The sequence below is a fragment of the Hetaerina americana genome, unplaced genomic scaffold (genome assembly GCF_022747635.1).
Source record: "Hetaerina americana unplaced genomic scaffold, ioHetAmer1.1.p SCAF_6, whole genome shotgun sequence".
NCBI lineage: Eukaryota > Metazoa > Arthropoda > Insecta > Odonata > Calopterygidae > Hetaerina > Hetaerina americana.
Window position 1 is genome coordinate 7,599,180 of NW_027287205.1, and position 12,939 is coordinate 7,612,118.

Genomic DNA, 12,939 nt, shown 5'->3' on the forward strand with positions numbered 1-12,939 from the left:
GTAAAAGTGTAATAATTTTTTCTTCCTGAGCTCAGTACACTTATTTTCCGGACGAACCCTGTACTCCGGTATATTTTCACTCGTGCTTCTCCCCTTTCTGAACCCAAGCTGATCACCCCAAGTAATCATTTGCCTTAAGTCCACACGGTTTCCTTTCCTTTTTTGGGACAGGAACGAAGACTGATAACTCTCGTGGTTCCTGGGGGTCAAGTGCAGATTCAGTTCATAGCTTACCTGTAATGAAATACATTTTTGAATCATGAGAAAGGGTATAGGCATGCATTAGATGACGAACGATGGAAGTAATTCACTGTATCTAGCCTAGTCTAGCCTAGTCTAAAGGAGATAACTTCAGGCGTCACTTTGTGGAAACGATACATATTGCAAAGAAACACTTGGTTTTTCCACATAAAATATTAATTCACGACCTAGGTTTCGACGCTCAGCCTCATCTTCAGGTCCCGTCACCTGAAGCTGAGGCTGAGCGTCGAAACCTAGGTCGTGAATTAATATTTTATGTGGAAAAACCAAGTGTTTCTTTGCAACTAGCCTAGTCTAGCCTAGTACTAGCCTTGTACCAGCCTAGTACGTATTTAAGAGTGCGAGGTGTTATCTTTATTTTTATTTTATTCTGAGTCATAGGGTCACAATCCCTAATGTTGACTATAATTAATAAGTAAATGAAAATTACATTCATAACGAAAATAAAATATTAATTCTTCAAAAACTGACTTGCACCCAGATTACTATCATAATAACTAGCAAGCAGCACTTTTAAGATTTGCAGCTCGAATGGATAATGTTGTACTTGATCTTTTTATAAATCATTGTTCAATAATAAAAGAATGATTACTACGTTCTCTATCTACATATTGATATCCAATGAAGAAAGTTTATAGTAAAGGGGACTCAATCTGCGAGTGTTGGCGCGTTTGTAAATAATGTTGCTCCAATTTTTTTCTTGCTGAATTATCATGAAATTGTGACTGCGGTAAATAATTACGGTTAAAATTTTTCGAATCTTTGACCTTATAAGGTTATATACTCACTCTAATTTGCTGATTAATACTCTTAGCAGAATATATCTTAAGGTTGTTAAGTAAATTATTTATCAATTCGAACTTAGGGTCCGTGGGATAATACGAGTATGTTATGCCACCGCAGTACATGAAAATGAAAACTGGTCATATAATTACCCTTAATTCCCTCACTTTATTAATGAAATCACTCTAAGATGGTAGGCTTGACTTCGGTATTGGTCGTTCATGTAGTCGTTGCAAAGACGCGAGATTGGTAGCTTCGAGGAAGGAGATGAGCCAATTAGTTTCGCCTTCTTTGAAGGTCTATTTTCGTCTCGTTTTTTTAATTTTATTGTTTCTGTTCTGACGCCCATACTTCGTCCTCTTTCCTCATCGGCTGCGAAGCTTGCTTTTATTTTACAAGCCCTCCCTCTTCGACCGAGTTCTACGGGGGCCATGCGGGATGTTTATATATAGGTTTATTACTCCGACGCTGTGGCAACTGGAATGTGCTTGACTCTCGTCAATTGTTACTTTACTCAAGAAGTTGAAACTTATGGACACAATGTCGAAAAGAAATGATACTTGACGACATAAACTTAGTTTATAAGTAATGTAGCTGTATCAGTTAATCGAAAATGCAAGATGTTTATGTGGAAAACTATGCTGGAACCGATTGTTTGATAAAAAGGCAAACAAAATTTTCACCAAAGCGGGATTGTTATCTATTCATATTTGTTTAAGTGCAAGATCTACACTGGCATATAATCCTGCCAACTGATACGTCAAGTCTTTCACAAGGATGTGTGGAAAGTATTGTTGCATAATAAAATCACCTATTACTCCATAGTGAGCTTAGCTTTCGGTGTCACCGAGTGGTTGGAACAATTGCAGGCGTTAGTTTCTCCTGATAAGACTGCAAATTTTAGAAGGTATTTGAAATTTGAGGGGTATTTGATCCTATCAGTCTATTCGGCAATCATTCTCCCTTCACTTCTCGTTGCTGTCTTGCCTAAGAATACGTATGATGCTTATTCCCTCTGTAAGTAGCACTAGAATTTCCTGAAAAGTTTCTGTTGAAAATGTCCCAAAAATGGTCACAGGAATATGTGGCATAGCGTCACATTTTTGTGGCCGCACAGACCCGCACGCACATGCGTGGCTTTTTGTAGGAATTTTGTGGAAACCTTTTTGTGACATGAGGCCTGTGACCGCATTTGGCTCCACGAAGCCAAACCCTGTGGCCGCCAAGTGGCTCTTAGATGCCCCCTTTAACTACATATATCGAACTAAACTAGACATCGTCGCTTTTATTTAAAAATTTATTTTTCAACATGGTCACCGTTAAGGCTAACACATTTATCCCAACGTGTAACAAGCTTTTTCATTCCGTCACTGAAAAACTCTTCCGCCTTTGTCGAATCCAGGACTTGACAGCTGCCTTCACCTCATCGTACGAGGTGTAATGATTACTCGTGAGGTGTTTCTTGAGTTGAGGGAAAAAATAAAAATCGCCAGGCGCAAGATAGGGGGAATTAGGAGGGTGTGGAATCGGTTCAAATTTCAGGTTTCGCAGAGCCTCTCCAGTTGTCCGCGAGGTGTGTGGACGAGCGTAGTCCATGTTGCAATATTAATGGCGCCAGGCTGCCATTAACACGACAAACTTCTTCCTTCCTTGTAAAAAATTCCTTCCAATACGATATACGGTACGCTTTTGAGTGTTTTTCCGGGTATTTTGAATCAAATCTTCACAGAGTTTCCGCTGTTTATGGTCTGTGGTAGTGATCGGAGGTCGACATGCGTGTTTCATCAACAATTATGGCTTTTCCAGGCTCACAACCACGAAATGTTACTACCCATCAATTTACAGTAGACCTATCAACAGCATCGTCACGATAAACAGCCTTTAAACGATGATGAATCTCAGTAGGAGTCACTTTTTCAGCAGTTAAAAATTCGATTACAGCACGTTGTTTATCTCGCGTTGACATAGCACTAGAGCACGTCTCCATACTTCCGCTTCTCAAAATACACTGGATGAATGAAACGACCTCAAACCTGCGCACGCGTGTTGATGGGGAATGCCACTTCCACATGCCATCAGGAGTGCTTCTGAAGGGCATTTTGTTTGTGGTCTACTAGCATGTGTGCATTAGTTTTCTCTCATTCGGCCTTGATACAGCTGAATGAGAGAAAATGGGCCACCACCACAAGTGCGAAAAATTCTCTGAAAAATTTCGAAGTGAACAAAAATATACGTACCATTAAATTTATGTTTGCAGTCACATGCTTCTGTCCTTATTCTTAATAAAACTTCAATTCCATTATCATTCCAAAAGATCCAAATTGTACTTCATTGATCTAATTTGTTAATGATGGAGTGGGGAGTTTCAGTGGGCATGACGTGCTATCGGCGAATGTGTCCTGGGCTCATATTTAGAGTGTGTCACCGCGTAGATGACCCAAACGAGTCATTTAATCGATGGCGGAACAATCCTCGGGAGGCAGTTGCAAGAGAAATGGTCCGCTACCATAGAGGTAGAATTTTTGGATACAAATCCCGCGAATTTCGCACGCCTTGAGCTATCGCCCTCGGGAATTAATCCCTTAATCATACGAGATTGCACCGTGGTTTGTCAGCTGCTCCATTCTACAAGAAATACGCATAGGAATTGAAGGAAGAGGCATTAAGCAGTACGGGATGTCGATTCTACTTGAAAATCATAACTATAAAAAGAAAACATACAATATTTCATTTATATATTTTGATCATGAAATAATTTTTATAAAATATTGAAATCTGACTACTCAATTCAAATTGTTACGGTCCATACTGCATGGCAAAGTATATTCCTTTATATTATTACTATTGGCTCCCAGCCTTGGCGGAATGCGGATTGTTCGTTTGCGAAACCTCTATGATAGGTATATTCATAGCATATTGTTTGGGAGTGGGATGTTGAAGACTGCGATAGAGGGGATAATGTTAGCCAAACGAAGAAGGGGCAGGAATAGGGTACAGAAATATGATGGATGGAATGTAAGAAGGAAGGAAGAATGCAGAATTGAAGAGGGGCTCACTGCATTTTCGAATGTCAGTTTTTATTTTGTCAGGAGATGCATAAGAATGTATTGTTGTACGGTTGTATAGCATGTGTCCATTCAAAATTCACCTGTCTGTCGTTGGTAAGACCCCATTTAGAATATGCTGCAAGTATATGGGATTTCCGCGAAGTTGGATTAATTGCCGAATTAGATCGCATGCAGCGTAGAGGAGCTAGATTTGTAAAACGTTTTTACCATAAACTTAGTGGCATATCCAAAATATTAGAACAGCTAGGCTGGGATTCACTCACGGAGCGAAGGTTAAATTACAGATCAATTTCCTGCATTAATTGGAAGGTCTCTTTATCAGTGACGTTGAGATTGTATAATTCGGACCACGGTAGGAGAGATCATGCTAGAAAAATTAGAGAGATTAAGTGTAGAACAGATAGATTTAAGATTTCATATTTTTTACGAACGATAGGTGATCATAATAACATTGTTCGACCGCGGTAGGGTCATGTTCGCGTAAAATTATTCTGGTGTGTATTCACCCCCTGCCACACACTCTGGCGGTGGCGTTCAGGGTATATATATATATATATATATATATATATATATATATATATATATATATATATATATATATATATATATATATATATATATCCCTTTCCTGATATCTTTACTTGTAGAATAACGATAGTATAATAACAGCAATAATAATAGCATCAGTCCGCTTTTTCTTCTTTTACTTTGAATTAGCTGAGAACCTGTAATTAGTTATTTGCAAGAATATGTATATCGTTGGTTTTTCTATTTAGAGGTCCCTTAGTAATCACTCATCTTATAGTGGAATAATTCTGTCGAGAATGTATCATGTAAAGTAAATTCTCACAATTGTGTTTTCCTCATAGGAAATTAAATATTTGTTTGAAAACTTTCTGATATTAAAACATGGCATTTACATTAACATATCCAAGTGGAAGGCTTTCTCACCCTGAAGATCGAAGTGCCTAATTTTTAGGGGTGTATGAAGCCTCGGAAAAGGATTCACTCAAGCACCAAGAGGATAATGTTCCAGAACGCTCTGCTCTATGAGTTTTTCGCGATATAAATAGATGTTCATCAAATGATAATAAAAAGATGATTTCCTTGAAACACTATAGAAATCGAATCCTTGTTCTCCTGAGTGAGGTCATCATGGTGTCCATTGAAGATCCAAGAGAGCGACGTGGCCTATACAATGGGCCCCATTACTATCCCACCCCTAATATACGCTGACATCCAGCGTAGGCTGCTCCCGGAAGGTCAAATTAGCATTCTTAAAAGGAGCGGATGCCCGCTCTATCTCTCATTGAAATAAAAGAGGCAATAAATGCATCCGACCGATGAGGATGGTCCACATACAAAGGGTGAAGCCCCGCCGAAAAGGCCCTCCAGATATTACGTAACCGTTGTGACGGATAGCTGGTCAACCCCAAAGAGGGTGGGTACACATCATGAAGCCACTGGCATTTCACAGAAAACATGTAAGAAGTCGGGACAATGGAGGGAATTACATTAGGAATCAACTGCTCAAAACCAATACAAGATCTGTCCCAAATGTACTATGACTTATTTTTTGCCGGGTAGACGGACGGACGGGCGGCGGTTTCTCTGGCTGTGTTCGAGGGAGGGGAGTCTCAGGAAAGGCTGGAGGCTGGTGGAAGTTGGCTCCCAGCATTTGCGAATGCGGATTGTTCGCTTGCGAAACCTCTGTAACGTGACCTCATTACGCCCCGTCACGAACTGGTTAATTGAACAGCGCTACGTCATCAAATTTTACGTTACACTGGGCAAATCCGGGAAAGAGACTCATGACATACTCCAATGCAGCTTATGGTGATAACGCCATGGCTAGATCGGGTATTTTTGAGTGGCACAATTTGTTTCGGGAGGGTAGAGAAGATGCTGAAGACGCCGAACGTTCAGGACGCCATTCGACTTCAAAAAGTGACGACAATGTTGAAAGATTGAAGGCTTTCTTGGACGGATCGCAGATTAAGTTTCACATGGTTTTTCATAAACTTGGCATCCCTAAAAGTGAAGACCAAAGCCTTGTGAGAGAAAACATTTGGCATGAGAAAGGTGTGCGCGAAGTTGGTGCAGCGAGTGCTCTCAGGAGAACAAAAGAAAACTCGCACGCGCATCTGCCAAGAGGTTCTCGACCATGTGAGAGAGGACCCAAAATTTGTATACAATGCCCCACTAGACTTATTTCTCTTCTCTCGCCCCAAATCCGTGCTGAAATGACGTCACCACAGCTCGGTAGAAGCGTTACAACGGGCTGTGACGAGGGATCTTGGTAGCTTTCCGGGCGCCGTCTTCCAGAAGGCGTACGAGACGTGGGCAACCCGCTGGCAGCGCTGCGTGGACGCACAAGGGTGCTTCACCTCAAAGGTTTTTGAGTGATTACATCAATTTTGGCAATACATTTTTTTGATCGACTCAGTCCTACTACTTTTGGGACAGACCTTGTATTGTATTGACGCAGCATTCAGAATATTAATTACCCAATGCACAGAGACGACGGTTATTTTAAGCAATAATTTCACTTGCCCAGGGATGGAGACACATGTTCTGCTTGTCGGTTAATTAATCCATGGCCGTAACTGGGATTCTCCGAAGGTAATGGCTTCATTGTGCCGCATGGTTGCTGAAGATAGTATTGAAGATTGATAGAAAGGGATTGAGAGCAGGAAAAAAGTTTCCTGTGGGGGTTATAAATGTGAGTGTGTTCGTCATTTGCATATGTAATGCTTCCAATTTCACGGCATGTTTAAATATATCGCTGGTAGAATAAGGAACCCAATGCCCTCACTACGCTCCGATCGTCCCACCCCACCCCTCCCATCGTCCCCTTTCCCCGCCCGACCGCGAAGCAGCGAGGAAGGAGAGTGATTGGGGAGGGGGAGAGGAGATAGGGCGGCGGCGGCGGTTAGCCATGTTCGACTCAGTGAGTGTCCAAGAGCCTTCGAGGGAGGCAGGAGTGAGTGAGAAGTCGAAGAGTGGCGGTGCTTGCTTCAGGGGCGTCCTAGGAGGAATAAGGGGGGGCGAGGTGGCGCTGGTTCCGGCGCCATCGGTGTAATTGTGCGTGCGCGTGAATGTGCGTGTGTGGCTGTGGATTCATCGAGGGAGGGAGGGGACTTTTTTACAGGTGAGTCCGCAAAAATTCTTCCCGATCGTCATTTTTAAAGGAGAAATGAGATGGACTCATTACAATCGTGATCGCATGGTATCCTGGATAACATTCTTCCCTTGCCATGAAGTTTTCTAGGACTATTGTTTACGTAATTCCCTAGGCGAGACACGAAACCCTGACCTTTGGGTTGGCAGTCGGACACGTTATGAACCTTAAGAGTCGATACGGACGAACGGAATAATTCAATGTGGTTCATATTCCTTCGTCGAACATTACTTACGAAAATAGATATAGCGTCCAGCCCTCCAAATTTGATTGTACGTGCATTTAAGGACCACAAAATCATTTATCTTGCTTTGTTTGTTTCGTCTTTACTGTTTTTATGGGCTGCTGTAGCCCCTATTAGCGTAGAAATAGGACACACTGAGTCTATTTTTTCCCTCTATTTTCTTGTCTTATTTTTGTAGCTTATAATGTACCGATGCTGGCTGAACTGTTCGGAATCCTTGGTGAGGAAGTTCAGAGCATTGCTCTAGCTCGAACTCCAGACGGTACAGCCGTGGATGGCGTTGCCACGGACGCGGGTTCGATGTTGTCGGAAAGGAGAGGAGACAAGAGAGTATACGAATGACATGTTGCACCCTCCATGATTACTTCCTCTCCTTCGAATTGTGGGCCCAAATGCCGAAATATTAAATTACGCCCTATCGAAAAATCTTCAGACAAATGTCAGTATGAATTTTCTCACAGGCGAAAAAAGAGGAGAGGAGATCCTCCATGAAAGATGCAGGAGAATGGAGCCATCGCAAAGTAATATTCGGCGTCATTTGGATTTTAGGGGAGTAAATTATTTGACAATAGGGATCGTCCTAGTATATCAGTTTCATCCTGAGGTATTCTATTTAAATAACATACTCTAAATTATGACGCTAGAAATCATTTTATCGTTCATCTACAAGGAGGAGTGGGGGATAAGATAATCTATATTCTTTGCTTATATCAATACAATTGATTAACCGATTTTGTATGCCATGGGCTTGGCTTTTTTTGACTGTTTTCATCATGTGAAATGTAAAAATGTGATTGCCGGTTATAGCGAAGTGTTTAAAAAAATATTAAGGCACGATTAGACGGCAGGTTCCAATCATCCCAGAGACATCCATTCTAAGTAAGCCATCAGCATCCCTTGAATCAGGAAATGTTATCTATTTTGCTTGATTTTGCAATAACGTTAATATATGATAAAAAGTTACCAAAATCGTTTATGGCACAAAATTGCATAAAAATATGAGCTCTCTCTAAATACCGCTGACTGCAATAATAAAAGTTTTTAATCTGATTTATTTAAAGGTTTCTCTTCTGAAGGCACTTCTGCCGTTTTTTTAATCAGTTTATATCTTTGCACTCTCTTACGAGATAATAATGAGTATTTTTTTTAATTTTAGTTCGGTACACTTTTTCAAATATATTTTGAATAAATTTCTATGACCGAACTTCAAAAAAAAAAATTCGCATTTTTTTTGCCTGGAACAAATTTGCAAACAAAATGTGATTTCCATGGAGAAGCCATGGAGATTGAAGTGGGAGCGCTCGCAGGCAACCGAATATCAAGGAAAGCACGTGTTTTTTTCATTTCGTACGCAAACTCCTCTCGGGATGTCCATATTATCGGCAATATTAATCAGAGTCAAATTCGTCCTATTAGATATTGTTTAACATAGAGTGCCGGATATTCAAGTCTTGAAATTGGCTTTTTTACCTTAATGTTATACATAACCGAATGTATCACTTATTGAAAACAATATCGTAAACTTGAACTGAGTAAATCAATAGTAAACTATAGCACGGGTATTGAACAATTATGCCGTTATCTCTTAATTAATAAGCATCCGTGGTTTGCGGTTCTCATTACTGGATATATCGCTTCACGTATTTAAAAAAAGTTGATTCTCTAATTGTTTCAATTCACTGAAAGACCTAAATGTTGTTGTCTCCTGCGTAACCTTATGGAATTTGCATTAAATATTGAAATTAAATGATATTATTGACTTTGTAATTCCACACAGTTTATTTAAAAACACGACCCAGGTTTCGACGCTGAACGTCATCGTGAATATCGCGACGTACTTCAATTGTGAATATCGATGGAAATACCACATAAATTTAAAGCCGAAAAAGAAATTTCAGGTGTCTGCTGATTTGAGCGATGGCTCGCTTTGTGGTAAAGAGGTGCAGGACTTAATCGACCGAAGGTTATTTTGATGACTTTGAATGAACAACTTTGAGTGCGTTGCAGGTTCATCACTCGACTAACTCCGACGGAAGAGTATTCGAGTCTTGTTTACGCAATCAAAAAATGTCGCGTGAGTGGCATAGCAAGCGCTTCTTCTTTGTCCAGCAGTGACTTTCGTACGCTGCTTTGTGACTCAATATCAATTCAACGAATACAAGGAGCAAAAGCGCTTTCGAAACAGCAACCATAACCGCGGATACCGTCACCAAATCCGACCCGATAACTCATTCCAATTACAACTTGTGTAATGATAATAGTTTCATATTTTTATCCTGGGAATATTTTTGTAACAGAGCTTACTAAAATGATTCATTCATGTTACGGATTCGCGAGAAAGAGGATTCACCTTTGAAATTACTTTCATTGATATAAGTAAACGATTGATTAAAATCTCGGCACTAGGAATCTACAGGAAATTAATTACAAAAAGAAGCCAGCACAATTTAAGTTTCACATATTTATGTTTATAACTCTCTTGAATCCTGTAGACATAACATAAATATAGAAATCACTTAAAATTAAGTTAAGAGAAATTGAAACATTGATTAATCCATCAAAAACTCAATAATTTCTTAAATGATCGAGCACATAAGAAACTCAATTTATGGTGATTAATGATAACTAAATAAGGACAAATGATAAGCACATGCCACCATGTCATATTCAAAGAAGAAATCAAGTATAATTACTAATTTTTCTCATTATTTTTCCGTAATTTCTTCCGTGTATCTTTCCTCTAATTAATAGGGTTTTCGCTGGTTTTTCACACCCCCTTCTCTTCGTGGGTGTTTTTCCTGCGTGGGTTTTTACTAGTTGAGCAATGCCACGCTCTCCCTAGCTTTTCCCACAAACCTCATTCTTTGCTTAGACTTTCCTCATTTTATTGTACTCTATCTTCACTGTCATTTAATTTGAGTATGTGTAGGTGTATTCTTAATTTATATATGTATATGTATGTATGTATGGGTGTATATTTGCGTAATTATGTATGTATTTATGTATGTGTATGCATGTATGTATGTATGTTTATGTGTGTATGTGTATATGTATGTGTGTGTGGATATGTATGTATATGTGTAGGTATGTGTATGCATATAGGTATGTATGTGTATGTGTGTGTATATATATATATACTTTTTTCTTTTCGATGTGCAAATCTGTGCTAAATGAATTGATGTCTGTCTATATGTATTTATGTGTACGTATGAATGTAACTATGAGTTTAATGCCTAATATAATATGTATACGACGATGGGTTAAATGGAAGAAGGGACCATTTGGTCTCAATTTCGCCCAAATAAAGACCACTATCTATCTATCTAATTTCTGTACACAGCAAGCTGCTATGCATTACGCAACACCGTTTACTTAGCATTAATTAAATCATCATAAAAGAATCCATGAGGATAGAGTTCAGAAACATACCGAACAAAATTAAGGCATTAATTTATATTTGACCGACTGAGATGGCCTTGCGGAAATTGTAAGAATACGAAATGGTTCATTTGTTCCAAGAATACAACGATTTAACGGAGACGGCTGATTTCCAGACTAAAGGCCAAACTCGCAATTTACTCAATGCACCAACATCCTCACAAAGGATAAAGGGAAAATTGGCTATAAATTGTGGCTGTCGGAATGAGTTAACAACTTTATATCTCAAGAATTCTGCCGCATAAAAATCCAACAATCTTGAAAATAAACTTATTTTATTGCTAATCTGAGTCATTGACGAGCAAAAATTTGCAACTTAACTCCGCAAGCTTAGACCACGGAAATTGGTTGTAAAGACAATGATAGACAACCTGCAACGTACGGTCCCGGTAGCCAGGAAGCAAATGATTACTTCCTCCAACAAATAGAAAAGTATCAAAGCCGCAAAGATGCTTGTAAAGTGCTTCAATTACGTTGAAAAATTATAATAAATGATTCAAGCGGAGGACATGTCAAGACTAAACATGAATATTGAACTCGAGTCAATCGATCCTAAACCCTTTCTCCACATCAGTCCTCCAGGGTCTCGCCGGAGTACTTGCTGGTACCACCAAGATCTGCACCGACGGCGGCTTAGTCAGGTTTGAGCCCAGACCCTTCCGTGCACACCGCCGCGATCCTCCTACTCGTCGCCGCGTCAATCGGAGCCGAGTCCGCCCTGCGGCGACGGCCGGACTAATACGCTTAATCCACTAGAAAACCGATGTTTTCTTCCGAGTATTATCACCGTAAACAGCCGTCAACATTTCAGCAATTTCTTGATAACTTCACCGCATTTCACCGAAAACTTGATGTTGATTCGTTGCTCCGTGATTTCGTCAATTTCCATTTTCGACAAACAGTGAAAACAAGGATAATAGAAACTAACATAACTGGCACCATACGCACAGCTCGACGATCCGCCATGCAGAGACGGCTCATTGGGTCTCAGGCAACTAGAGCCGCCAGTGGGCGGGGCTGTAGTCCGCGTCATGGCCGCCAGATTGCACCAGTTCACGTATTTATTGGACATACCTCGTAGAGGCACGACGCTTCAGCGCCATCCATTTTAAGGGCTTCGGTTATTTTCTGAAAATACGTTGAAATTTGACCCAATGGGCCTGTTAATCACCGTCATTGCTAATCCATCCATTGAAGATAGGTTTTTCATGAGTCTTACTACCATATTACACCTTAAGTTTCGCCACATGTTACTTATTAAGCCAAAGTTACCCACAATTCCTTCTGACATAAAAAAACGAAATTATTCCTCTAACCTTAACATTCTAAATGCTTGTATTTATTAACCATTCTATTTGTCTCTCATTCCGGACTTTTTACATTAAACTGATGCTTACATACGTCTTTCACGTGTGAATGTAAGTAATGATAAAATTAGCATGACGGAATGCACAATTAATGCCTTTCGCTTGGTGTTCGGGAGATCAGTGTTCATGCATTATTATGGTTCAATTATTACGAGCGTGTGAGAGCAGAAAAATTAAACCATGCAGCAGGGAAGGAAAGATGCAAAAAATACATGTAAACCATCGTTTTTTTGTGAAGCTTGAGGTAATACCGGAGGATCAAAAACCCCATTCTGCAGGAGTACGTGGAAATGTCAGAAGCGAGGGTTTTTATGTCCACTTGTGCAATGGTTACGATACATTTTTGGTCTCGCTATCTCATCATCAATACGGAAATAATGCCCTTACTAGTGCACAGATATGGCGAATTTAAACGTAAAAGCTAACTAAGTTACGTTAATAGTAAAGTGTAAAAAGAAATGAGTTTAAAGTCCAATCGTAATAAAAATAATATCAGCTGTTTTTAGTCTGAATTAAGTTTAAGGCTAACCCATGAGTCAATTTGAAAAATATTGCATTCTTGGGAAAGATCTATCTATTTAAAAAAATGTAACAAAA

The 12,939-nt window shown here is 39.7% G+C and overlaps 1 protein-coding gene across 2 annotated transcripts in view; it reads left to right on the top strand.

Annotated features, from left to right (window-relative positions):
• Positions 1-7,078: 7,078 nt before the first annotated feature.
• The window catches only part of LOC139695066 (calcium/calmodulin-dependent protein kinase type IV-like), a 76,115-nt gene continuing 70,254 nt past the window's right edge, over positions 7,079-12,939 (top strand). For both annotated transcript variants that reach the window (XM_071593681.1, XM_071593683.1), the window contains exon 1: positions 7,079-7,263. The gene's annotated coding sequence lies outside the window, so the exon portion shown is untranslated. The remainder of the gene's footprint in view (positions 7,264-12,939) is intronic.